Source organism: Chiloscyllium punctatum, chromosome 9 (assembly GCF_047496795.1).
Source record: "Chiloscyllium punctatum isolate Juve2018m chromosome 9, sChiPun1.3, whole genome shotgun sequence".
NCBI lineage: Eukaryota > Metazoa > Chordata > Chondrichthyes > Orectolobiformes > Hemiscylliidae > Chiloscyllium > Chiloscyllium punctatum.
The window spans coordinates 14,854,239-14,860,238 of record NC_092747.1 but is presented as its reverse complement, the minus strand read 5'-3'; positions in this window follow the sequence as shown (position 1 = coordinate 14,860,238).

Sequence of the window (6,000 nt, the reverse complement as noted above, 5' to 3'; positions counted from 1 at the left end):
CTTTTTTTTTACATTTCAGGCCTAAAGTTAATTAAATTGAGTTAATGATGTTAATTAAATGACCTGAGTCATTTTTTAAACTTTTACCAATACTGAAGGAAGCATCATTCACTTCCCAGTTGACATCTTCAAAATGTAGTTGATGATCTTTATTCACTGATTTAATTTGTGTACACTGATGAGATTTTTTAAATAATGTGGCTTAACAACGTAACTGTCTCTCTCTTAAAAATCACACAACACCAGGTTGACAATCACCTGATGAAGGAGCAGTGCTTCAAAGCTCATCTCTCCAAATAAACCTAATTAGATTAGATTCCCTGCAGTGTGGAAACAGGCCCGTCGGCCCAACCAGTCCTTACCGACCCTCTGAAGAGTAACTCACCCAGACCCATCTCCCTCGTGCACCTTGCACAATGGGCAATTTAGCACAGCCAATTCACCTAACCTGCACATCTTTCGACTATGGGAGGAAACCCACACAGACACAGGGAAAATGTGCAAATTCCACACAGAGAACCGCCTGAGGCCAGAATTGAACCTGGGACCGTGGTGCAGCAGTGCTGACCACTGAGCCACTATACTGTTGGACTATAACCTACTGTTGTGTGATTTTTAACTTTGTCTACACCCATTGAGCACTGACACAACAAATCATATCTCTTTTGTCATTTTTTTATTATTGACTAATATAAGAATGCATTTTTGTTTATTCATTTAATGGCTCTTCTAATCATTAAGCTTGTAAATCCCTCAGTTAAATGATTACATGGGTGGAGACTTGTGTGGAGCATAAACACTGATGTAGACAAGTTAGACCAACTTACTTGTTCTTACACTGTCAAGTTAATTCTGTTCATTTTGCCTCTCATTCTCAGACGCAAGAAGGCTTAACTATTTACATGTGTTTAACCAACACAACCTAACACACCCTCTGGGATGACTTCAGAATGTTACTTAACTGCCTTCGGTTAAGAGGCACTGATTGCTTCCTTCTTATAGGCAGGATGTATTTATCCCCATATTGAAAAGCTGTGAGTTTCAAAAGATTTAAGCCATGTCAACCAAATTGAATCTTATTTGGTCAGTTGCCAAGATGTCTTTTGACTCTGTAAAATAAAGTTGGTGAAACAACATTTGACTGTTTAATTTCTAAAGTTTTTCTGTGAGTGTTTCCATGTCAAATAATAAGGGTAATGTATCCTGATGTGGGGTTGCAGTTGTTTAACCAATCTCTGCACTTTATTAGATTGGAAAGTCAGGGTGGGGCAGGCTTAATTTATTTCAGCTTAGCACTAAACACATTGCTTTCCAGGTCACATGCCTGTTATTCTCCCAGTGATAAATTTGGACTCGTGCCTTGGGCAACTCTCCTGAACAAAGTTATTGTTTTGTTATATATCCGTGGTTACTCACCCAACTCGACAGGGAGAGAGGTGGTGGAGTCTGATTGTCTTTTGTAATTAAATATCACCACCCAGGCTGAAGAAAAGTATTTCCAAAGACTCATACTTTTAATCATTGTTCAACAAATACTGCTGGGTGACACGGGGGAGGGGCTTACAATAAAACCACAAATTGTAGGAGTAAAGGTTCAGCCCATCAGGTTTGCAATGAGACCATGACCGATTTGATAATCCTCAACTCCACTTTGCTGCCTTTTACCCATAAACCTTTGAATCCCTTACTGATTAAAAATCTGTCTCTCTCAGTCTTCAATATACTTAACAATCCATCCTCTACAACAAAGAATTCCATCGATTCACTACCCTCTGAGAAAAGATTCATTCTCATCTCAGTTTTAAATGTGCGACTGCTTATTCTGAGATTGTGCTGTCTGGCCCTAGATCATCCCACAAGGGGAATCAACCTTCTGTATTTACTCTGCCAAGTCCCCTAAGAATCTAATGTTTCAATAAGGTTGTCTCTCATTCTTTTGAATTCCAATGAACACAGGCACAATCTACTCAACGTTTCTACATAAGATGGTCCCTTTTTACCTGGGATCACCTGCTGATCGACCTCTGGACTGCCTCCAATGCCAGTATATATCTTTCCTGATAAGGAGCCAAAAACTATTCTTGTATTCCAGTTGTGATCTGACTCGTATCTTGTATAATTTTAGCAAAACCTCCCTACTTTTATATTTATTCCCCTTGAAATAGAGGCCAATATTCTTTTTACCTTCCCTTTTACCCACTGAACTTGGATGCGAGCTTTTGTGAATCGTGGAGAACTCTCAAATCCCACTGTTCTGTAGCTTTCTGCAATCCTTCTCAATTTAAAATGTATTCAGCTCCTCTATTCTTCCTGCCAAGATGCATAACTTTACACAGAGTCATGCAGAATGGAAACAGAACCTTCAGGGTCAAACATAATCCTAAACTAAATTTTGGCCCATATCTCTCCAAACCTTTCCTATTCATGTATCTATCCAAATATCTAATAAACATTGCCAATGTACTCGCGTCCACCACTCCTCAGGAAATTTATTCCACAAGCAAACCAACCTCTGTGTAAATAATTTGCCTCTTATGCCTATTTTAACTCTCCTCTCACCTTAAAAATGTGCCCCCAGTCTTGAAATCCCCCATCCTAGGGAAAAGAGAACTACTATTAACTCTATCCATATATCTCACTATTTTATAAACTTCTATCAGGTTGCCTCAGTGAAAAACATTCCAGCCTATACAACTTTCTTTTTAACAGCTTTCTTTTTAAGTCAAACCTTCCATACTCATCAACATCCTGGTATATCTCTTCTGAACCCTCTCCAACTTGATAATATCCTTCCTGTAACTGGGTAACCAGAAATGGACACAGTACTCCAGAAGGGGCCTCACCAATGTCCTGTAAAACCTCAGCATGACTTCCCAGCTCCTATATTCAAAGAACTGTCACAGGTGAGGTGCCTGTGGAGGTTGGCAAACGTGGTGCCATTGTTTAAGAAGGGCGGTAAAGACAAGCCAGGGAAGTATAGACTAGTGAGCCTGACCTCAGTGGTGGGCAAGTTGTTGGAAGGAATCCTGAGGGACAGGATGTGCATGTATTTGGAAAGATAAGGACAGATTCAGGATGGTCAACATGGCTTTGTGCGTGGGAAGTCATGTCTCACAAACTTGATTGAGATTTTTGAAGAAGTAACAAAGAAGATTGATGAGGGCAGAGCAGTAGATGTGATCTATATGGACATCAGTAAGGCGTTCGACAAGGTTCCCCATGGGAGACTGATTAGCAAGGTTAGGTCTCATGGAATACAGGGAGAACTAGTCATTTGAATACAGAACTGGCTCAAAGGTAGAAGTCAGAGGGTGGTGGTGGATGGTTGTTTTTCAGACTGGAGGCCTGTGACCAGTGGAGTGCCACAAGGATCGGTGCTGGGCCCTCTACCTTTTGTCATTTACATAAATGATTTGGATGCGAGCATAAGAGGTACAGTTAGTAAGTTTGCAGATGACACCAAAATTGGAGGTGTAGTGGACAGCGAAGAGGGTTACCTCAGATTACAACAGGATCTTGACCAGATGGACCAATGGACTGAGAAGTGGCAGCTGGAGTTTAATTCAGATAAATGAGAGGTGCTGCATTTTGGGAAAGCAAATCTTAGCAGGACTCATACACTTAATGGTAAGGTCCTAGGGAGTGTTGCTGAACAAAGAGACCTTGGAGTGCAGGTTCATAGTGCCTTGATACTGGAGTCGCAGATAGATAGGATAGTGAAGAAGGTGTTTGGTATGCTTTCCTTTATTGGTCAGAGTATTGAGTACAGGAGTTGGGAGGTCATGTTGCGGCTATACAGGACATTGGTTAGGCCACTGTTGGAATATTGCGTGCAATTCTGTTCTCCTTCCTATCAGAAAGATGTTTTGAAACTCGAAAGGGTTCAGAAAAGATTTACAAGGATGTTGCCAGGGTTGGAGAATCTGAGCTACAGGGAGAGGCTGAACAGGCTGAGGCTGTTTTCTCTGGAGCGTCGGAGGCTGAGGGGAGACCTTACAGAGGTTTACAAGATTATGAGGGGCATGGATAGGATAAATAGACAAAGTCTTTTCCCTGGGGTCGGGGAGTCCAGAACTAGAGGGCATATGTTTAGTGTGAGAGGGGAAAGATATAAAAGAGACCTGAGGGGCAATGTTTTCATCCAGAGGGTGGTACGTGTATGGAATGAGCTGCCAGAGGATGTGGTGGAGGCTGGTACAATTGCAACATTTAAGAGGCATTTGGATGGGTATATGAATAGGAAGGGTTTGGAAGGAAATGGGCCGGGTGCTGGCAGGTGGGACTAGATTGGGTTGGGATATCTGGTCGGCATGGACAAGTTGGACCGAATGGTCTCTTTCCATGCTGTACATCTCTATGACTCTATAACTGAGCAATAAAGGCAAGCATGTTAAACACCATTTTAACCAGCCAGTCTATTTGTGAAGCAAACTTCAAAAAATTATGTACCTGGGCCCCAAGTTCTATAACACTACCTAAGGCCCTTTCATTAATTGTATAACCCCTACCCTTATTTGTTGTACCAAAATGCAATACTTCACACTTATCCAGATTGAACTCCATCTGCCATTTTTCAGCCCACTGACCCATTTGATCAAGATTCCTTTGCAATCTTAGAAAATCTTCTTCACTATCTACTATGCCATCAATGTTGATGTAATCTTCAAACTTACTAATCATATTCTCATCCAAATCATTTACATAAATGACAAATGAAAGAGGACCCAGAATCGATCCCTGTGGATTACTGCTGGTCACGGGCCTTCAGTCTGAAAAGCAAACCTCCACTACTACTCTGTCTCCTGCTGTTAAGCCAATTATGTATCCAATTGGTAAGCTCACCCTGAATCCCATGTGACCTAAGTTTGTAAATTAGTCTACAATGCAGAACCTTGTCAAAGGCTTTACTGAAGTCCAAATAAACAAAGTCGACTGCTCTGCCATCATCACTTTTTTCTGCACTATAGGTCATCTGCCATGTTTTTGTCCATTTGTATAACTTATCTCTACCCCTGTTGGTGTTATCCTCACCACTTCCTTTCCCACCTGTTTTTGTGTAATCCACAACCTTGAATGTCACACATTCACTTTTCTCATTCAATTCATTAATGTAATTATAAATAGTTTTGACCAAGTTTTGATCCCTGTAGCAGTCTACTAATTACGCATTGGTATCCTGAAAATATCCCCATTATCCCAGCTTTCATTCTTTTATTATAGTGTGGCATAGAACAAGGACAGGATTAGGCTGTGTTTTCTACTGTCTACCTTTAAATAGTTACCTGAACACTGAACCAGTAAGCTATTACGTTAATGCGAAAGGCACCAGTCAAATCTTTAATTACCTTTGATCGGGAAACTATTTGTGGACCACAGTCTATTTCTACAGACTATCCAATTCCTAATTAGAATCTTTAGATTAGATTCCCTACAGTGTGAAACTAGGCCACTTGGCCCAACAAGTGCACACCGACCCTCCAAATAGTAACCCACCCAGACCCATTTCCCTCTTACTAATGCACCTAACACTATGGGTAATTTAGCATGGCCAAGCCATCTGACCTGCACATCCTTGGATTGTTTGAGGTAACCATACAGACACAGGGACATTGTGCAAACTCCACACAGTTGCCCAAGGCTGGAATCGAACCCAGGTCCCTGGCGCTGTAGGATTCATGCTAACCATTGAGCCACCGTATAAACCTTATAGAGGTTTATAAAATCATGAGGGACATGGTAGGGTAAATAGACAAGGTATTTTCCCTGGGATGGGGGAGTCCAGAAAGGCATAGATTTGAGGTGAGAGGGAAAAGATTTAAAAGGGACCTAACAGGTAACTTTTTGTGCAGAGGGTGGTGCATGTATGGAATGAACTGCCAGAGGAATTGAAGGCTGGTACAATTACAATATTTAAGAGGTATCTGGATGTGTGTATGAATAGGAAGGGTTTAAAGGAACACGGACCAAGTGCTGGCAAATGGGACTGGATTAATTTAGGAT